The following is a 23,467-nucleotide window of genomic DNA, read 5'->3' as shown; positions in this document are numbered from 1 at the left end:
CTGACATACTTTGGACATGTTGTAAGGAGAGACAGGTCCTTGGAGAGGGACATCATGCTTGGTAGGGCAGAGGGACGGCGCAGGAGGGGAAGACCCTCTATGAGGTGGATTGATTCAGTGACTGGGGTAATCGGGATGAGTGTGTCAGAGGCAGTGCGATTGGCGCAGGATAGAATAGGGTTTAGGGCTGCTGTACATAGGGTCACTATGAGTCGCAGACGACTTGACGGCACATAACAACAACAACAGCTAGCAGTGAATAATGGTTCCAATCTCACCACAACTTCAGCATTTACTGTTTGCTGCTCTGTCGAACTTTGCTGTTGTTGCTGGGGTGAGATGATATCTCATAGTTGTTTTGATTTGCATCTCTGAGAGCTTGGGATTTTGAATATTTCTTCATGTGTTTGCCATCTGAATTTCTTCTTTGGTGAAGTATCTATAATCTATTTATATCCTGTGCCCATTTGTGAGTGCATTGTTTACCTTTTTCTTGTTGAGGTGCTGGAGTATTCTATAAATTCTAAATACAGTTCCCTTATCAGACATGTCATTACCAGATAATTCCCCCAGTCTCTGGCTTTTTTTCTGACCCTGTTGAAGAAGGTTTTTTATGTACATAGGGATTTGAATTTTAGAAAGTCCCATTCATCTTCCCTGTTCTCTCCTGGGAGTTGTTGTTATATGCCGTTGAGTTGCCTGCAACTCATTGCGACCCTGTGTACAGCAGCCCTAAATTCTCCTCTAGCCTTTGCCAACTTACTGTCTCTGACTTCCATTATTGTCCTTCTCCCATTACCCCAGTCACTGAATCAGTGCATCTCATTGAGAATCTTCCTTTCTTGCACTGTCCCTCCACCCTCCCAAGGACTGGTCCCTCCTTGCAGCATGTCCAAAGTATGTCAGATGAAGCTTCGGAATCTTTGCCTCAAGGAGCAGCCTGGTCTTACCCTCTTTAGGATGAACCTGTTTGTTCTCCTAGCAGTCAATGGTATAATCAGTACTCTTCTCCAGCACCACAACTCAAAGGCATCAGTTCTCCTTCTGTTTTTCCTAGACATTGTCCAACTTCCTGATACATAGTGAGTAATTGCAAAGACAGTTTTCAATTCTTCTGAATTGAAATGGTGTGGATCAGGCACACCTTAGTCTCCAGACTGACATCATTGCTCTTCAGTACTTTGGAGAGGTTTTCCTTTATGCTTGGAAGACTGCCAAATGTATTCTGACAGTGAGAATGCTGAGCCTGTGAGGTTGGGGCTTCTTGGGTATATTGAGATAATGGAAATGCAGGGTCTATACAGCTGAGGTTTGAAAAAGATGAGACTCCTGTCATAAATGGTTTTTATACCTTGAGAGAATTGCATGACAACAGAGTAGTTTACTTATGTGCGTGAATGTGTGTGGTAGTGGTGTTAGGCACTGTTGATTTGATTCCTACTGGCAGCAACCATATTTAGAATGACACATTGCCTGGTTCTGCACAGCTGTTGCTATGGTTGAACAAATTGTTGCAACCACTGTGTCATTTCTTTCTCTGAATCTTACATTCAGTTCATCATCTTACCACCACTTCTTAGAGTTCATCATCCTCCACACCATTGAGCCAGTTGCCTGCTGTCCTACGTGAAAATCAACCTTTACAGCCTGTGACACAGCAACCAGTTATCTTGCCTACTTTCTTTACTTGTTCGGTCTCTGAAGCTGTGTGAGCCAGGCGTAACTTCCAGCCTGATTCTTGACTAAAACACTGGGACTTGTCAGCAATAGATCCACACTGTCTAGCCTTAAGGGGATATCTGTGGGTTTTTTGGTTCTTTTAAAAAAAAATTATACTGATTTATTTACCAAGTTTGAATACATTGTTTTTCACAAAAGTTCTCCTTTCCATTTCTTTCCCCTTCCTATCGAATTGTGCAACCCTATGATTAACATCCTCCAGTCCTCACCCCTTGGAATTCCATGGATCCTCATACTCATTCTACAATAATGATTTTATACAGTGTTTGTTTTTGTAGGACTGAATTTTTAGTTCACTCAGCATAATGCCCTCCAGTCCTTCCCAAGTTAGGTAATAATTTATAAAATCATTGTTCCTGCATGCTGTGTAGTAGTCCATTGTGTGAATGTACCACAACTTCTCAAACCATTCATTTGTGGTTTGACCTCTGGGCTATTTCCATGTTCTTGCAGTGGTGAATAATGCTGCTGTGAACATTGGTGTACAAGTTTCCGTTTGAGCCTCAGGTCTCATTTTCTTGAGGTATATTCTAAACAGTGTAATTTAGTCTGTACAGACATTGATTGCCTTTTACTTTCATAAGACACCACACTGATCCAATACATTAGACATTATGCTGATTGGACCTCAGAGAAGCACTCTTTGACTCTGGGAGCCAGGCTTCTTTGGGGACCAGCTTTTCTGAGCTTCAGTTTTCCCAGTGAGATGTTCTCATTCCTTCATAGATGGTGACTCCTGTGAGGGCAACGGGTGAGTTGACTGGTCCATTACTTGCCTGGGGCTGCCTCCTCAACACAAGGGTACTTGTTTAGCCACACCCTGATCAACATCAGGATCTGAGGCCCATTGCATCCACAGTCTCCTGAGCAATTGCTCAAGAACATTGAATATACCATGGACTGCTAGGAGAACAAACAGGTTTGTCCTGGAGAAGGTGAGAGCAGGATGCTCCTTGGAAGAAAGGATTCTGAAGCTCCGTACCACATACTTTGGGCATGTTGCAAGAAGGCACCACTCCTTCAAGAGGGACAGTATGCTTGGGAGAGTGGAGGGACAGCACAAGAAAGGAAGACCCTTGATGAGATGCATAGACTCAGTGACTTAGGTAATGGGACTAGGTGTGTCAGAAACAATATTTTGACTCAGAATGGAGCAGGGTTCAGACCTATTGTACATAGGCTCGCTCTTTGATGGCACATAACAACAACAAGAATACTTAATTGTGCTTCTACAGAATTTATAGCTAGACCAAGAAGCTATTGTGTGAACAAAGCAGGGGAACACTCCCTGGTTCAAAATCAGGGAGAGTGTGTGCCAAGGTTGTATCCTTTCTCCATACCTATTCAGTCTGTATGCTTGATGAAGCTGGGCTCTGTGGAAGGGAGTGTGGCATCAGAATTGGAGGAGGACTCTTCAGCAGCAATCTGCATTATGCTAATGACACAACTTTACTTGCTGAAAGTGCAGATATGAAATGCCTGCTGCAGAATATAAAGGACTATAGCCTTGGTATGGATTACATCTCAACTTCAAGAAGACCAAGATCATCACCACAGACCCGACAGTCAGCATTATGATAGATGGAGTAAAGGTTGAAACTGTTAATTATTTCATCTTGCTTGGATCAACAGTCACCACCTTTGGTACCAGCATGAGATGTATTGCATTGGGCAACTTGCTGTCAGTAAACTTTCCAAAATAATGAAGAGCAATGATGTCTGTTTGAAAACTAAAGTGTACCTGATTCAGGCATGGTCTTTTCAGTCACCTGCTATGCGTCAGAGAGCTTGGCCAGTGAATCAAGATGACAGAAGAAGAGTTGATGCTTTTTTGAACTGTGGTGCTTAAGAAGAGTACTGAATATCTCAAATACTGCTGAAAGAACAGATGAGCCTGGAAAGGATGCGACCAGAGTGCTCCTTGGAGGCAAGGATGGCAAAGCTTTGTTTTTCATACTTTGGACATATAGCTAGGCAAAGCTGTTCCTTGGAAAGGGACCTATCATGCTTGGAAACATTGAGGGTAAACAAAGGAGAGGAAGACAAGACCCCCATTGAGATGGACTGACACTGTGTCTTCAGCATTGGGCTCTCAGAGATGATGGTTGCACAAGATAGGGCAAGTTCTTTGGGCTGCTCTGAGTCGTTCTCGACTCGACAGCACCTGACAACAGTAGTGCCTCTTCTATTATTATTACGTTCTTTTTGCTCTGCTGTTTGTAGAGTTTCATGTTGTTTTGTACAATTCCAATTTTCTCACCAGATTGTTATTCATAACAGATTATGAATAATAAAGATACCCTATAACATGGTTAAGATTTAGGCTTATTTTTGTTTTGTAGGAATAGTTTCAGTAGTAATCCACAGGTACATTGTCATTCTTCACTTCTGGCTTCTGACCATAAGTGAAGTATGTATGTACTTTAGAGGCTAAAAAATACAAAAATGTAATGTCTCATAGATTGAAATTACCTGGTTTGTTGTTTAAACAGGTATTAATATTCTTGGGGGGGCAAAAAAGCCTAATCGGATGTCGAGCTCCAGTGGGTGAGGTCAAACAGGTGGGCAGAATTAAAACTCAATTTTAACCTAGTCTTTTCATCTTAGAAAGTTGAAGCTTCAGTTTTCATTTTCTCCCGATGTTTTTATTTGACTTTTATTCTAATTTAGAAGTGAAATGAATGAGTGATATAAATACTCCTCTTAAATGATAATAATAATATAAGTGTGTATTTAGAAAGCATGTTTCTCAGTTTTTTCTAGTTTGGTTTGGAATCATTATAAAACCCCCAGATTATCTGCCAAACAGGTGAATAAAAATAACCACGTCACAGTTTTAAGATATTTTGCTTATATTTTATTGCATATTAAAGCAGGAAATATGTGTAATGTCATGATTCTTTTTCTCCTAGGATTATAGAATTGTGCCACCAGTTCCCTCATGGGATCACAGATCAAGTGATTCAGAATGAAATGCCTCACATAGAAGCCCAGCAGCGGGCAGTGGCCATCAATAGACTTTTGTCCATGGTAAGATCAATCCAACTCATTGGCTTGATGACTTCTATACAGTGATTGCCATTATGTCCTCTATTTTGTAGCCATAACATTAGAAAGTTGTGTTACGTTGTAACTGATAACAACTACAGAGGAGAAAACAGCATGAAAAACCCACTGCTTTCAGGATGATGCAGCTCATGATGACATTCCATCAGTTTCCAGAGCTGTAAATCTTTACAGGAGGAAACTGCCAATCTCTCCCTCATAGTTTCTAGTGGAATTAAAACTGTGGACCTGTTAACCAAGCACATTGCACACTGTGCCACCAGGGCTCCCTTGGAAATGGCACAGATTACGTAAAGTGAGGGAAGACACTAGTTATAGGTCGGTTTGCAAAAAAGAATGAAAATAAGGACACATAAGAATAGTCTGTATTCAACTTCCGGTTTTTTCTTCCTGCTGTTGCTGGGCCTTTCTTCGGGCATTCCTAAAGCCATTATATTCATTAGAGTGTCACCCTCCGTAGTCTTATCCTTGGCATTTCAGGAGCAGGAAAGGGTTGAGTTAAATAGAGTTTCAAGCCTTTGGGAGGAAGTACAGATTAAGGCTTCAGTGAAGTGGCAAAGAATATTTCAGTGAAGCTCTGCTCCATGCTTTTTACCTCTTTTTTTGTTCTTAAGAATCTAAGACCTTAATGCTGCTTTCCCTAACTGTCTGAAATCAGGCCTCCACCAACTCTGGTACCCAGTACTCTTAAGCCTACCTGTGTCGCCTTCCTTTTCTCCCAGTTCCCAAGAGCATTTCAGTTGCATTTCTAAGGAAGCTGAGGATGGAGACAGGTGAGCCTTCTGTTCAGTCACTCCTTTTAACCTTCTAGTTCTGTAGTTGATACATTTTTTCCTACAAAGTGTCAAATAATAAATATTTTAGATTTTTCAGGTCATGATTTCTGCAACAGCTACTCAGTGCCACAATTTTAGCAAGAAAGTAGCCATGAATATATGTAAACTAATGAGTATAGCAGTGCTCCAGTAAAACTTTATTTATAAATTTCTGACCCAGTGGACTGGTCAGTTTGTCCTACTGTTGTGGCTTTTGTGTTGCTGCAATGCTGTAATTTCTGCTGCTAGTATTTCAGATACCAGTAGAATTACTCGTAGTGGGTAGGAGCTTACAGAATAAGACGAAGCAGGATTGCCATCCTCTTCTGAAATAATGGATCCATGGAAACCCTGTAAATAGCAGTGGAATATTGTACAATTATAGTGTCTGAAGATGAGGCACTCAGATTGGAAGTCCGTGAACATAACTGCAGAAGCATAGCTGAAGTTGTGTGGATGGTGCAGGAGTAAAGCAGGGTTGCTTTCTGTTATACATAGCATCTTTATGAGTTGGAGCTGGCTCAGCAGCATTTAACAACAGTTCCCCTTGGAGAAAGGAGTGGTGAAATTTCTAGTTAATTCACTGTGAAGGTCTTGAGCTCCAGTTATGATAAAGGATTCTGGCAGATAAAAGGAGAATCTGGCAGTGAGTGTCCTCTCTCAGTGAGTGATTCTCTCTCATCTCCTTCACTCCTTCCTTTCTGACTGAGAATGATCTTTAACACCACTCTCTCTTTCACCATCTCAGCAACTCCCATCACTTCCAGTATGTTGGCTATTGGCTGTACATGCTGCCATTCCAGTGAGTCTGATAAAAGACATGATTGAAGAAATGGAATGATAATTAATAAATCAGCAAGTGGTGTTTCTTTTAGCTCTTAAGTATTATTAAATATCAAGTTTCTCCCAATTACTGTTATTCCTGCATGAATTTAACCACTTGGCTTTTACCTATATTATTGTAGAAGCATTCCAACTAGATTCTCTGATTCTGCACAGAGCAGCCAGTCTCATCTGTCTTAAACTCAGAACTGACCAAGTCACTGTCGTCTGAAAATCTCTTAGTCCTAGAGATTTAAGTCTAGACTCTTGGTTTACTACACAGAGTTTTTACTATCCTAACAACTTCATCTCCCTCCGTCTCTCTGCCTTGAAAGTTAGGTTTCCGAAGAGAAGATTACTGCTTCTGTTTGCCTGCCACACCATGCTGTCTCATGTCCAGGGTGGCCTTTGTTCATGCCATCTTCCGTGCTTAGAAGGCCCTTCTTCTTTTCTTCACAGGCTGACTTAATTGTTATCAGGAAGCTTCCTTGAACCTTCAGGTTGGGCCAAAGCCCCTTATGTGGCCCTGTAGGCTCTGGCATTGGGCTAGTGACCAAAAGAGCTACTGTTTGAACCTATTCTAGGGGAGAAATAGGAGATGTTCTGCTCCCATAAAGATTTACAGCCTTGGAAACACTATGAGGCATTTCTGCTCTGCCCTGTAGGGTTGCTGTGAGTCAGAACCAGGCCAATGGCTAGTCCAGTTTCAGGGTAGGGATGTGGGGTGTTGCTGTTGATCCAAATGTAAATAAATCTCTTTTCAGGTCATGGTCTTGTCGTGTCGTAATTCATGGGAATGGGGGTCTCCTCTCAGCAGTGACGTCACAGAAGTGTCAGGAGCCCACTGTACAGCTATCTGATCCTACTAAATTCAAATGCAAAGAAATTTAGAAGCAAGCAGAAAACATGCTGTATTTTAATTTTAACTTACTGTATAGAAATAATATTATTACTAGCTGCTTATTTACCAGAAAGCTCTTTAAATTCACTAGCAGCTCCGTGAGAGAAAGGTGGGCCATGTCCTCCCATGTGCTTTACAGCCTCCAGAACCCAATAGTGGTTCAGCTGTGAGTTCTGACTCAATAGCGGTGAGGTTTCTTTCCTTAATCATTTGACGTGTCTACCAATTTTCATGTAAAAATTCATTGGTAATATTTCTCATAGTGAAATCACTACTCACTTTGTAAATGTTATTTAATCATTACATTATGCAATATTTATGTACATTTAACCATTATTTGAATCTTGTATTTATGTGAATTCTATTTTTGTTTTATTTCTTGAATTTGGATTTTTATTTACTATTTTAATGCAGCTCATTTAAAATTATGCATTGATCATAAGACCATGCAAGAACCTAGCATATAGCTTATTTTGAAAAATTATTAAATCAAAGCTGACAACAGAGTCAAAGCCTTGTTGAGTCAGAACTGACTCCTAACTGACTCTCCAGCAGGTTCCCAAAGCTGTAAATTGCACAGGAGGAGATGGCCCCACCTTTGTCCCTTGGAGCCACTCGTAGATTAAAACCCCTAGAGAGGGGTTCTTTGAGTTAGTGCAGCTCCCTGTGACCTACATCATCAGAGCTGGGCTATGCCACTGGTACTTCAAATCCCAGCAGAGTCATGTCACTTAAAACAGAAAGATTTGTTATTCTCCTTCAAAATATTAGCCAATAAAAGCTCTGTGGGTCACATTAGAATATTGTTGTATATAATGCTAGTTTAATTCCTAGCATAGAAAACACTCAGAATACATAGAAGCTGTAATAAAAGCTAAATTTTAAAAAATTCATTGCATATGATTTATAACCAAATACATAAGTCAAGTGAAGAATTGACAAGTAATTGTAAATTGTTGTTTGTAAAAGGTTTTTGTGTAGAAAGTATTGATTAATATTTTATATATCATTAAAATAATTGATTGCCATTTACTATTAAAAAATAATCCTAGGGCCAGTTGGATCTCTTACGGAGCAATACGGGCCTTCTCTACAGAATAAAGGACTCTCAGAATGCTGGGTAAGTACTTTTTACTGATTATTAAAAACCGCATAGGAAGACACTACATAAGATAAAACTCCTATGCATCATCTCCTATCTCCACCTCCTTTCATGAGTCCCATTTTGCAGAGATAACCACTCCTAATAATTTGGTATGTATTCTTTCTTTTAGGTATATACAAGTTCATATTGATGATTATATATTTATATTGTGTGTGTATATATATAATCTTTCTCTCTCTCTTTTTAAACAAAAATGGGATCATGCTATCCATACTGTTTTGCACCTTGTTTTTTTCACTTACTGTATCTTGGACATCTTTTCATGTTGATACATACAGCTCTGTCTCATTCATTTTAAGGTAAGCCTTTGTTTTGGAAAATAAATGAAACAAGTAAATGAGTCTGCTGATTCATTTGAGTAGTTAATAGTTTATCCTGTATCCTTTTATGTTTTTAATTCTATTTTTTTTTCCTTGCAGTAAAATGAAAGGATCAGATAACCAAGAAAAACTTGTGTATCAGATCATAGAGGATGCAGGAAATAAAGGTAAGCATGCAGAGGACAGAGTTAAAAAAACAAACCCAGTAAACAAAACCCCAAACATGGTATCTGAGATCTGCAGGAATGAGGTATGACTTCCTAAGTTACAGATCAGTATGCTGCCAATTGTATTAAAGGTAGAGGAAAAGAATATAGTAAATAGATGGTTGAAAAACTAAAAAATGAGGCCCTTGTTACAGGAAGGTTGGAACTAGATGTCTGCCCAGAGATGGAAAGAGACTTCTTAATTCTAGACCACATAAATGTATTTATCTGATGAAAGTAAGTAAATTAAAACTAATGTTTTAAACATCATCTCATTTTACATTAAGACTTTGGACAAATTACTTAAAGAGTTTGTGAGCCTTGATGTCTTGGTCTCATCCTTTGAGTTTATAAGGGTAAAATTTCACAGCTAAAGTACTGCCTCAAGCAATATGTCTTGCCTATCAGAAGTACTGTCCCCTTTAACTATTACTGAGTTACTGCTTTTACAATGTTGTGTCTGGATAGACCCATAGCTGGCCAAATGGCGGGGCTGATGGCCTCGAATGCCTGCCTTCATGATTGCAGCTCAGGTTCTTGCTACTAGGCCACCAGAGCTTTTACTGTCACGATATCACGATACCATATCTGGATCATTGATAATAATACCATGAAAAATTAGGGCGTAATCTTAAATTTTATACTTAATTCCTCCTATATTTACTCATAAGAAAATTAAACTGATACCTTAAATATAAGAAAGTAATTCACAATTTAAGAAACTCTTCTTATATCTCAACATTAGAGGAAAAATAAAGCAAAGCCTTTCCCCCCCCCCATAAAATTTCCTTTAAATATATATCACTTATTTTCTTTGAAGAAAAAGTCATAGATTTCCACTGTAAGTACCTGTAAGAACTAGACTTTGGTATTCCATTTCACAAGTATGTTGTGGTGTACTGTCAAGTTGAAATCAACTCATAGCTGACTCTCTAGTGGGTTTTCACAGGCAGTAAATCACTTGAAAGGAGATTGTCCATCTTTCAGCTGATGGATTCAAACTGCATGTTTTTGGGATGGCAGTGCCGCTCCTTACTCTAAACCACTAGAGCTCCCTTCTCACAAGTATGTTGTGGGTCATTGAGTTGAAACTGACCCACAGCTGACCCTCCAGTGGGTTTTCAGCGGCAGTAAATCGCAAGGGAGGATGTTGCCAATCCTCCCACAGAGAAACTGGTAGATTTGAACCTCAGGCCTTTGGGATTGCAGCTCCGCTTCTTACCATTACCTATGATCTGATTATACACATAGTTAACCACCTGGAGGATTTTTTACTTCTTGTTAAGGCAGGCTGACCAAACTCTAGATTTTGTGTGTTAACTACTAAAGTGAAAATACTGAAGAATCAACATTGAAGTAAAGGATGAGATGAAAGAAAATGATATAAATTAATTTTAAAACAATTTAAGAATTTTTCCTTCATTTTGAAATTCTTTTAAATACCATAGTACGATTCCAAGAGATTTCTAGGTATTAAATGTAACATAGAGCTACTATTTTGCATGTTTCTGCTTCTTTTTCTGAAGTTTACTTCTAAATGGTTTAGTTTTTCCTAGTGCTTAGAGGATTTTCTGTCAGCTACATTTTGATAGTTTTAAAATTAAATTAGCAGTGGAGATTTAAACAAAATCCTCTGATGTTCAATTATTTTGTTACAGGAATATGGAGTAGAGATTTCTGATATAAAAGTAACTTACCACTAACAGAAATCAACAAAATTCTGAAGAATTTGGAGAGCAAAAAGCTTATCAAAGCTGTTAAATCTGTGGCAGTAAGTAATTTTCTCTTTTTTTCTCAAATATACTTTTATTTTTGTTCCTCCAAGTGTTTTGTACGTTCTTACTGTTTTATAAGTTATGTCATGGTTAAAAGAATTTGTTGAAACAAGTTTCTAAAACTTAAGACTCAATGATAAGATCTCAAATTGTTGACTTGGTGTATGTTTAGCTATATATATCTCTAATAGTCGCCCATGGTGGACAGTGTTTGGTGGAGCTCCCAGTTTAAGACAGGTTTGGAAACAGGAGTAGCATCCACTTTTTAAACAACATGCCTCTGGAAACTGAATTTTGAGAAATGATGATAATTATAGAAAGGCTTCAGGCCTTTTTTTGTTCGTAGTGTTGCTATGAGTTGTGCTCAGCTCAACAACAATCAACAGCAACAACAACAACATCTCAACAACAAATAATGTTATTTAGACAAAAAATACTCTTAATTAAAAATGAGTAGAAGTCTTTGAACAGACACCTAACCAAAGAAGATAGGTCATTTTTTTTATACCTTGCTAAAAAAACACTTTATTAAAGATTTCAGACTGTTGCTTCTAGCTTTCATCTCTTATATGTGATGAAGTTACTCTCCTTTTTGTGAAGAAATACAAATAAAATGTGAATTAATTTAAAACTAAAGTATTTCCTTGCCAAAATTTTAAATCTCTCAAGAGCACAATAATTTCTAAACACTGAGGTAATTCAGTTAGTTCGGTATTGAGACAGTTAGCCTGTCCATGGCTTTGGATCTGATTCTGTACTTGTTTCTTGAGCTTTTTCTGCCCTCGAGAGTTTTTAATCATTTTCCAGTGTTTGCTGACGTTCATGATTGTTACTAAGAATAACATGAAACCATTTCCATCTCAATTCCAGCTTACAAAAACGATGGGTATTTGTTAGTTACTGATATGTTGCTTTTGACTCATTGTGACTCTGTATGTTCAAAGTAGAACTGTTTCATGTGGTTGTAAGTGCCTAAAAAGTCCACTTTTGGTAAAAATCCAAAACCCACCCACATCAATTCCAACTCAGGATGACTTTCCATTTGGTTTCAGGGTGCAGATTCTTAAGAGAGGAGATTGCCTATCCTTCTCGAAGTGGTTGGTGGGTTTGAACAACTGACCTTTTGGTTCACAGCCCAACATGGATCACTATACCAACAGGACTCCTTACATATTGTGTCTAAAGACAAAAATGTAACAATACCAACTACAGATAGACTGGCAGGACAGAAGGAACTCTCATTCATGACTGACAGGGATATAGAATGAGCATAATTTTCACTTAACGTAAATGTTAGGAAAGCCTCTGAAACTTGCTTTCAAACACAGAAGCTCATATGAAAGGAAGAAATGAGAGGAGCTAAACAGAGGTTATAAAAATGATGTGGGAGAGACTGGAGAGTGTTATGGTGAGTGAACTAACTCAGTCTCATAAGGACAAATGCTGCATAAGACCATTATTATAAAAATAGAAGTATAACTACTAAAACATGTATGGGGATCCAAGAGGAGGAGAGATGGGAACATAAGGATAAGGATGGGTAGGGGCAAAACCACAGAGTTGTACAGTTTGGTGAGTGGAAGGAACAGGTAAAGGACATGGAAAAAATCCAGTGAGGACCTAAAAACACAGGGTAATGGTAGTCATAGTCCAATGATTAATTTTATAAAACATAATGAATGGGAACGATTGTATGAAATACAATCTGAATGAAGAATAGTGGGAAGCGCTCTCGGATCCTCGCTTCCAACATGACAAAGAAAAGGAGAAACAACGGTCGTGCCAAAAAGGGCCATGGCCATGTGCAGCCTATTCGCTGCACGAACTGTGCCCGGTGCGTGCCCGAAGACAAGACAATTAAGAAGTTCGTAATCTGAAATACAGTAGAGGCAGCTGCTGTCAGGGACATTTCCGAAGCGAGTGTTTTCGACGCCTATGTGCTTCCAAAGCTCTATGTGAAACTGCACTACTGTGTGAGTTGTGCCATTCACAGCAAGGTGGTGAGGAACCATTCTCGTGAAGCCCGAAAGGACCGGACACCTCCACCTAGATTTAGACCTGCAGGTGCTGCCCCACGACCACCACCAAAGCCTATGTAAGGATTTGATTCCTTAAAAGGCTGAAGAAAAAACTTGTCTGAAAATAAAATGGAAATTACACTTTAAAAAAAAAAAAAGAATATTGGGAAGCACAATGTATATGAACTTTGTAAGCAAATCAATATAAAATTTAAAAAACAAGTGTTGTGAGAAGGGCATTGAAAAATCTGGCAAAAATTCAATGTCTGTTTTCAAGACAGCACTTGGTGTTGCAATCCTAGAAGCAAGCAACAGACCAGAAGAGGGCACGGTCCCCACACCAGCATCCAGTGCATCAGGCGGTGGGATGTCTGAGGTTGTCATTGACCCCAGCTTTCTCAACTGCTATATTGATGTCGTGAGGAGTGGCGGCTTCGAGATCATTGCATTGAGCACGGTGACACCTGTACCCCAGACTATATATCTCTGGGATGAAGAACTCAAGCCATAGGAAATGGAGCCAAGAGCCAGATTGTCACTAAAGAAAGAAACACAATTCATGGATTCAAAAAGCTTTGTGGACAATCATTTGATGATCCCATTGTGCAAACTGAAAGGTCAAGCTTCCTTATAAACTTCAGAAGATGCCTAATGGGAGTGCAGAAGGTAAGATAAGGTACCTAGAAGAAGAGAGACCTTTTGCAGTTGAGCAAGTTACTGGAATACTGTTGGCCAGGTTTAAAGAGACTTCAGAAAATGCTTTGAAGAAACCAGTGGCTGACTGGATGATTTCAGTATTAGTATCTCAGTCACAAAAGGATGAATACTTCATAACATAACTGTTGAACAGTCAGACTGACAGGGAAGTTGCAGGGAAACTTAAGAAAAAGAGGGACTAAATAATGAACACTGCATTGGAACAGAGGAAGGAAAAAACTGTTTAAAAGGAATATATGATTAGACATTATTTGTATGACAGCAGTCTAGAATAAGAGGTGCATAACAAAGTGGATAGGGGGAGGGAGGAAATTATGCAATAGTGAGTTTTTTTTAAGTGAACTAGGGAGATAGGAAAATGTACAGCAATAAATAAGTGAAAAATCCAGTTTTGCTGTAAACTTTCGTTAAAATCACACACACACAATGGGAATTTCAGAACAATGAATTATACTTACACAAAATACTATACCTAGACTAAGAAGCTGTTGTCCAAACAGCAAGGAAGGTGTGCATCAGGGCTATATTCTTTCTGCATGCCTATTCAGTCTGTACACTGACTGGAAGAATTAGTCAAGAAGCTGGAATTTATGAAGAAAAATGTGGCATCAAGATTGTAGGAAGAGTCCTCAAAAATCTGTTGTACAAATAACACAGCCTTGCTTACTGAAAGTGAGGAGGACTTGAAATACTTTCTAAGGATCAAAGATAGCAGTATTTAATATGGACTAGATCTTAATAATCAAGGCTTCATGATAGATGGAGAAAACAGTGAAATTGTCAATGATTTCATCTTACTTGGATGCAGCAATCAGGAGATTTTAGCCTGGGAAAACCTGTTGCCAAGGACCTCTCAAAACCCTGAAAAGGCAGTCATGTCAGTTTAACAACAAAGGTGTACCTGATTCAAGCATAGTCTTTCTGGTCACTTGCTATGCATCTGAGAGCTGGACAGTGAATATGGATGATAGAAGAAGGATCTATGCCTTTGAGCTGTGATATTGGAAAAGAGTACTGAATATCCCATGGACAGACAAGAACAGACAGATTTGCCTTGGAGAAAGTGCAGCCAGAGTGCTCCTTAGAGGCAAGGTTTAAGATTCAATTCAAATACTTTGGGCATGTTGTTAGAAGGAGCTATTCCATGGAAAGGGGCATCATACAACAGCAGCAGATCTGTTGTTCCTAGGATCACTATGAATCGTACTCGACTCAATGACATAACAACAGCAAGCCAGCATGTGGTGAAAGTAACAGATAATGGCTAGAAAAAAGCCACATCAAGTAAGTCACTGTGGCATAGACATGAAAAAGAGGAAATCCCACAGTGATATGGATTGGCACAGCACCTTCCAAGAAGGGACTCCAGCAAAGTGGTTATTGTGTGAATGGTTCAGCATCAGGCCAAGTTTCTTTCTATTAAACGTAGCGTTGTTAGGCATCAGAGCTGCTTTGACAACTGAGGAACCATACTAGATGAAAGATTATGATAAGGGCAATTGAATGTGGGATATATAGGAAATCTGTGCTATTTTCACTACATTTCTATGTATCTGAAACAGTTCTGAACTAGACCTACTTTATTTAAAAAATAATCTTAGTATTTGGTGCCTGTTACCCTTCTGTACACATAAGCTTTACCTCTTCTTTCTTAGGCCTCAAAAAAGAAGGTGTATATGCTCTATAATCTCCAACCAGACAGGTCTGTGACTGGTGGGGCCTGGTACAGCGACCAAGATTTTGAATCTGAATTTGTAGAAGTGTTGAACCAACAGTGTTTTAAGTTCCTACAAAGCAAGGTAATGCATAGAGAGGAAATATCACTGAAAATAGTTTTTTTTTTAAAAAAAGTATTTCTTCATCAGTAATGTATAATCTTATGTATCATATGTTAGAAATTGAAAATACTGAAATTAGTAGCATCAGTAAACAAAATATGTTCCACTTTTGGCTTGGCTTTGTTGAATTAGTAATCAGAAAACACTAATACTGAAATTTCTGTCTTTTATAGGCAGAAAGTGCACGAGAAAGCAAACAGAATCCAATGATACAAAGAAATAGTTCATTTGCTTTGTATGGAAATACATCTGTGAATTGGGCATCAGTAAGGTCAGAATTCCATTTCTGTCCTGTTCTAGAATATTTTGTGTGTTTGTGTGTGTCATTTTTTCCAGTTTACTCCTCATAGGAGTATGTTGTTCTGTAGGATTGGTAAAAATAAAAAATCAGTAACTGCCAGCTCTTTAAAAATTACATTTTATAACAGTTCTTTGATTTGAAGATTGTATTGTGTTGAGTATTTTTATAAGATACAGGAGGATCTGGAAACTTGAATCAACAGGTAATTTTTCTTTCACCCTCAGCTGGAGCTAGAGTGCTTCAGTGTCTGTCCTTCCTTTGACCTTCCCATCACAAAGATTGATAACTTAAAGACAGAGTCTTAATAAGAGAGAAGAACTTGGAGGAGAATCAGGAGTATGAAAAAGGCTGAGTTTGACTTGTGTTACATCTCCATAGCCAGAAATTCATTTTAAACAATAGTAATATACTCAGTGGCTACCGGCCTTACCAAAATAAAGTGACCTTTTAAGTGTATCACTTTAAATGCTAGCCTTTTGAGAAGTATCATGGTTGATGTACAGTACATGCATAATGGCATTCATGCTTAAGCCAGTTTAAAGATTGGGAAACTGAGGTACAGTGAAATGATCCTGGTTCTTATATTTTAGGGCCAGGTAATACTTCATAGATACATCCAAACCTTACTGAATAGAAGGTGGACAGTGGTGTGCATGTGCATGTGTAGTTAGAATAAAGGTAAGCTTATTTGCATAAGAAGCAATGAACTACAGGTATATGTAACACTGAGAATAGATCTCTAACTTTATGCAAAATTCATCCCGATAACATAACTTCAGCCAGATAGGCCTATAAGATGAACAATAATTATTCCGGGAGGCATTTCTTGAAATAACCAGCCATATTAGGTAAAAAGGGAACATTTGTGCAAGGATAAAGCCCAGAAGACAGGTCGTGGTCGTCGTCGTCGTTGTTGTGTACCATCACGTCGGAACCACCTCATATATGAACCTCCAGCAGGTTTCCAGAGGCAGTAAATTACACAGGAGGAGTTTGTCCATTTTTCTGCTGTGGAGCAGCTGGTGAATCCAAACCATGTGTTTTCAAGTTGGCAGCATAGCTCCTTACTATGAGGCCATTAGCAGGATAAGAGCTATGAAACCAGAATCATTGGGAAGAAGTATAAAGAGCACAGATAGGTTGTGAGTACTGTAATTAATAGTATAAAACAATATGTGTGTGATTGGTTGAAAGAAAATAATTTGGCTAGCTAAATGTTTATTCAAATCACAATAACAAAAGACACTTTTTTAAAAAATCAAAATTATACTCAATCAGTTAAATTCGATCTCCAAGAAAATGTGTGTACTGTATAATTCTATTTATGTCAAACTGTAGAAATAGAAGAAGCATGAAGAAAATTCTGAGGTGCTATTTGGGGTTCATTATCTTGATTGTGGTAATGAGTTTCAAAACTTAAAGTCAAATTATATACTTTAAATATGTTCAGTTTATTGTATCATTTAAACCTAAAAAAAAAAAAAAGCAGCCGACATTCATGTAGCCAAGTTGTTGTTTCATGGCATGTAGGTAAAGTCAAATGAAACTTACTTAACTGGAAATTTGGACTGAAGATGGATATATCCTTCTAATTAATTTTGAGATTTTCTTCTCACTTTTCAGATCAGGAAATAAGTAAGACAATACTAACACTCACCTTTCTCATCTTACTTTAAATAACATTAATTTTACAATAGATCTGAAAAGATCAATTTATATCTGGTATATCATTTCTTAGGGAGCACTGGTAGCTTAATGGCAAAGAAGGTGTGCTGCAATCCCAAAGCACGAGGTTGAAATCCACCAGCTGCTCTATGGAAGAAGCATGGGCATTCTCCTCCTGTGCAATTAACTGCCTCTGAAAACCCGCTGGAGTGTCAGCTATGGGTTGGTTCCGACTCTACGGTACACAACAACAACAACATAACATTTCTTGGTACTGAATAACATACTGAGGCAATTTTAGCTCTCTGCTTTTCTCTGCCTGGCTGGTACAGACACTTAGCTTGCTTGACTGGTAGCAAGGTAGGAGATTTGAGTTTACCTTAGAGAAAAAAGGCCTGGTCAACTTCCAAAAAAATCATGTGTTGAAAACCCTGTGGCTCACATTGAGAAAAGAGGAAATCCCAAAACACTTCATTGTGCTCATACAGAATCTATACATAGACCAAGAAGCTGTTGTCCACACAGAGCAAGCGAACACTGCATGGTTTACCATAAGGAAGGATGTGTAGCAGGGTTGTATCCTTTCTCCATATATATTCATTCCGTATGCTGAGCAAATAGTTCACAAAGCCAGATTCTTCAAAGATTGTGGCATCAGGATTGGATGAGCAATCATCAAAAACATAGGTTTTTGCAGACAACACAAACTTGTTTGCTGAAACTTAAAGCTCAAAGAGAACTTGAAGCATTTGCTGTAGAAGGTCAAAGACTGTAATCTTCAATATGGTTTGCATCTCAATGTCAAGAAAACAGATTCTCACCACCAGGCAAATTGGCAGCAGCATGGTAGATGGAGAAGAAATTGAAGTTGTTAACAGTTTCATCTTGCTTGAGTCAATAATCAACCAGCAGTTGGAAATCAAAAGACAAATTGCATTGGGAAAGTCTGCTGTCAGAGACCTCTCCAGAGTGCTGAAGAGCAATGATATCAGTCTGCAGACTAAGGTGCACCTGATCAAAGCTCTGGTCTTCTCAATTACTCACTGTGCATCTGACAGCTGGATAATGACAAAGGATGACAGAAGAATCGATGCCTCTGAGTTGTGCTGGAGAAGAGTATTGATTGAATGTACCAGGGACTGCCTGGAGAGAGTGAAACTAGCTTGTTCCTTAGAGGCATTGTGGGATTTTGAAGGTCTGTATCACATACTTTGGGCATGTGGTCAGGAGGGACTAGTCCTTGGAGAAAGACATCATTATGCTTGGAAGATTAGAGGGTCAGTGCAGGAGAGGGAGACCCTAGATGAGATGGATTGACACAGTGACTGGCAGTAGGGGCAGGTATGTCAGATGACAGATTAGCTCAGCATAGGTTACGGTTCAGAGATAATGCTCATAGGATCACTGTGATTCTTAATTGACTTGACTGCTCATAACAACAACAGATTGGTCATATAGAAACTGATTAATTGGCATGTTTTGCTGTGTATATTTTCAACAATAACAAAAGTAAAAATACAGTGAAACTGCTCCTTAGTAGTGAAGATGACAAGATTGCATCTTATTTGACATTGGACATGTCACCAGGAAAGACTAGTCCCTAGAAAAGGAGAGTGTGCTTGCTAGTTGTTGTTAAATACTATCGAGTTGACTACAACTCATAGCTACCCTTTGAACAATAAATTAAAACCTTTTCCTATCCAATAACATCCTCATCATCTCCAGTATGCTCCAGCCCATCGTTAGAGTCACCACGTCAATCCATCTTGTGAAGATCTTCCTATTTTTCTCTGACCCCTCATCTTCCTCAGAATGATGTCTTTTTCCAAGGACTGGATCCTCTTGACCAAGTGCCCAGTGTATGTGAGATAAATTCTCACCATCCTTGTATCTTAGGAGCACAGACACATTTGTTCTTTAGGCAAGTTCAAAGACATCAATTTATCTGTCATCCTTACTCACGGTCTAACTTCTGTGTGCATAGTAAGTAAATGAGAAGGCCATGGCTTGGATCAGGCACACCTTAGCCTTTAAACTGATATCCTTACACCCCAGAAAGGTCCTGGATAGCAGATTTTCCAAATGTAGCATGTCTTTCAATTTTTTAACTGCTTTAACTTTTAAATTCTGTAATCTGATTGTTGATTGTGGGTCTAAGTGATTTAAAATCATTTGCAACTTCAATCTTTTCTTCAACTATCAGAATATTGCCTCTTGATCCAGTGGTGAGGATTTTTGTCCTCTTGATGTTGTGATGCAGTCTATATTGAAGGCTCTAGTCTTAGATTTTCTGCAGTGCTTCAAATCTTCTTCACTTTCTGCAAACAAGGTTGTGTCATCTGCCTAACACAGGTTTTGGAGTCTTCCTCCTATTCTAATCCTACATTCTTTATATAGTCCAGCTTCTTAAATGATTTGCTAAGCCTAGAGATTGAATAGTTACAGGGAAAGGATATAACCCTGACACACCCTTCCTGATTTTAAACCAGGCAGTTCTCCCTTGTTTTGTTCAGACAACAACTTCTTGGTTTATGCATAGATTTTACATGTGTACAATTAATATATTCTGGTATTCCCAGTCTTCTCCATGTTAACTCTTAATTTGTTGATGATCCACACAGATACTTTTTCAAAGTCAATAAAACACAAGTAAATATCTTTTTTTTTGCTATTTTCTATTTTAAACCAAGATCCATATGGCATCAACCCTCATTCCAGAGCTACTTCTGAATCAAGTTTGAAGTTCTTTGTTGATATATTGTTCCAGCTGTTTAAAAATAATCATTAACAAGGTTTTACTTGCATATATATTAATGATACTATTTAATAAATTGTACATTCTATTGACTTGCCTTTTTTTGAATGAGCCTCTTTCAGTCAGTTGGCCAGATAGCTGGCCTCCAAATTTTCTAACAGAGGCCAGTGAGAAAGCACATCTTCAGTTGATAGTCCATCATTTCCTGAGAACTTATTTTTTTGCCAATTACTTCGGTGCAGCTTGAACTTCTTTTTTCAGTACCATTGGTTCTTGATCATATGCTACATCATAAAATGGTTCACTGTGACCAATTCTTTTTACTGCAATGATACTGTGTATTTCTTCCATTTTTTGGTGATTCCTGCATCTTTCAGTATTTTACCCATAGCATTCTTCAGTATTGAAACCTGAGGATAGAAGTAGTTCTTCAATTCTTTTACCTTGGGAAATACTGATCATGTCCTTCTCTTTTGGTTTTCTAACTCTAGCTGTTTGCATATTTCATTACAGTACTTTACCTTGTCTTCTCAAGCCACCATTTGAAATCTATTCCACTCTCTTCTGCATTTCTTTCCTTTGTATTGGCTTCTCTACGTTCTTGTATGAGTTTCAGAGTCTCTTCTGATATCCTTTTTTTTTATGCTTGTTTCTTTGGCTTTGTAGTGACCTTTTGTTTTCTTTATGAATGCTGTTCGCTGTTCTTGATGTCATCCCATAACTAGTCTGGGCTTTTTCCATTAGTGTTCAGCGCTTCAAACCTATTCCTGAAATGGTTTTTAAATTTAGCTGTGATAGACTCATGGTAATTCTTTGGTTCCATGTAATGCCTCTGAAAATACATCTTGAGATTGAAACTTAAGAACAGCAGGCTGAACATCTGGCAATGCATTTCACTATCAAAATTCCAAATCTCTGTTCTGTCGGTTTCTTGATTTTCTGAGAGATATTTCAACATACGTGCAAAATAATAATTTTCATTTGTTAGTATTTATCTACTCAGTAAATGAACATAATGTTATTAGCAAATGCTGCAGTGGCTACTTGGGTAAGTAAGGTCCAAGAGCTCTGGTGGCCAAGTGGGTAAAGATTTGAATCCTCCAGTTGCACAGTTCCCTTTCATGTGATTTGCAGCCTCTGAAAGCCCACTAGATCAGCTATAAGTCAATGCTGACTTGACAGCAGTGAGAGATAGTGAGACTTAAGGATGTTGCTGGATGTTTCTCATGAAAATAGAAAAACTGTAGTGGCCACTTGAATAAGTAATTTTCATTTTCTAGACACCAGGTCTCTAATTTATAAAACTAGGAGCTTGGGTTAAATAATGTTTAAAATTCATTTCTACTGGGCCATTTTATAAATTCCTGTCAAATTCTTATCAAACGTTACTTTTTAAAACATCTGGATTTTTCTTAGAATACAAATATTAAAAGTGTCAAACTCAGCATGAAGTTAAGGGTTTTTCCTTTAGCTTTTCAGTAATTTGTGCAAATTTGACCATTGTTCAACTTCTTTGTGCTTTATTTAGTTGCGTTATTCTTTGCCAGCAAAGTGCTTCCACATTTCACCCTTTATTGTTTACAACACCATCTGAAGGGTGGCTCCTTGTCTTTCAATGTCCTTTCTAATGTGTCCCTTTTTTTAGGTGGAGTTGTCAATGGAAGACATTGAAACCATCTTGAACACACTCATTTATGATGGGAAAGTGGAGATGACTGTCATCGCTGCAAAAGAAGGCACAGTTGGCAGTGTAGATGGACACATGAAATTATACAGGGCAGTCAGTCCAATCATACCACCTACAGGTTTGGTCCGAGCCCCCTGTGGACTCTGCCCGGTGAGTTAAAATGGTTTTAAGTGGAAATGCCAGATAATAGAGTGAGAGCACTTCATTTTCTTCACACACTTACAGTTATTCAAAAGCTGCGTAAATTTCCACATAACCATAGTGATCTTTACTGACCAAGTCATTGCCAGTATTTTTTAATTTTACTTAGAATAACCAGATTAAGGAAATTTATATATCCTGCTCTTGGCCTTGAAATGGATGATTTTTGATGACACCTAAATGTTTAACCTGAACAGAAAAGGAACAGATTTGTTCAGTGCCTGCACAAGAAATGTTCTTGGTGATTTCATGTAAAGTCTCATTTAAATTCTTCCTATGTCCTTAAGCACTAGTGTTACCACCTTGATGAGTGAGGGAACCAAGGCTTAGGGATACCTAACAGCTGTCATTTAGAAGTAACAAGGAAAATTCAGAACCTCTGCTCATGTATTCCATAAATGGTTCTTCAGTGCTAACCATGTACTGTAGAAATTGCCTCAGCCTTCATAATTATATTTTTTGGCTGCTAGTCTGTATTTTATTTCATTACAACTGTTCTGACTTTGTCTATATATATACCTAAGCTCTCCCTGCCCTGGTTTTAACTACTAGGAAAAAAGGCGACTTGTTTACAAGTCTCTTCAGCTCTTGTCACAAAAAAAGAAAGTAGATAATCATGAAATACTTGTTTAGTCAAAATTAAATTATTCATATTTATAGACATTAGTACTTCCATGTTACCTACTGATAGCTTTTCACCTAGTGAGGAAGTGAACATGGTCCTTTTACTGCTGCAGTAAAAACTCCTTCATTAACTTTATGATTACCCAGCATGTCCTACTATAATACTCCCTTAAAAACAGTCTTAACTCCTTTCAGTGTGAAATTTTTAATACTGCTTTAAATAAATCATTGAATCTTAAATATCTTGTTAACAAATTTCCATTGTAGGTGACATTTGACTTTAGACTATGACTGTAATGTTATAATTTTAAAACTTCACTTTGTCTTAAATGATTTATTTTTTTCTTTTTTAAAGGTTTTTGAAGACTGCCATGAAGGTGGTGAAGTTTCACCTTCTAACTGTATCTATATGACAGAATGGCTTGAATTTTAACTTTAATGACATTTTGCAAGTGAAGTTATTCTGGGAGCAAATAATTTTCTTTATGATGGAGAATTAAAGTCCTATGAAAGCAAATTTCATAATAATAGATACAGACTTGCTGCTGGGAAAAGGTATCTTTTTATTTATAAAGACTTAAAGTTTATGTTAGAATAGCCAGCAGCATGTGAAGAGATAAGACTAGTAATGAAAATGTTATTAATCATCACAGAAACTCTGAAGCTCTGGAAGACCATACCTTTTTGAAGTTTTCAGGATTTTTGGTAATGATTCAAAGAAAAAGAAGCAAGCACCAGATTTATCAAACACTCTGATAAGAGCTAGGTTAAAATACCAATTTCAAAATTATTTATAACAACTCCATTAACTATTTTTCTATTATACTCAATAATTAGAGAACTCTGGTGGC

The 23,467-nt window shown here is 38.0% G+C and overlaps 1 pseudogene; it reads left to right on the top strand.

Moving 5' to 3' along the window:
- The window catches only part of LOC102867701, a 29,499-nt pseudogene extending 6,450 nt beyond the window's left edge, over nucleotides 1-23,049 (top strand).
- The last annotated feature ends 418 nt before the right edge of the window (nucleotides 23,050-23,467 follow it).

The sequence above is a fragment of the Elephantulus edwardii genome, unplaced genomic scaffold (assembly GCF_000299155.1).
Source record: "Elephantulus edwardii isolate Elephantulus edwardi_28Jun2011 unplaced genomic scaffold, EleEdw1.0 scaffold00416, whole genome shotgun sequence".
Taxonomy (NCBI): Eukaryota; Metazoa; Chordata; class Mammalia; order Macroscelidea; family Macroscelididae; genus Elephantulus; species Elephantulus edwardii.
This window is presented reverse-complemented; position numbering and strand designations above follow the sequence as displayed.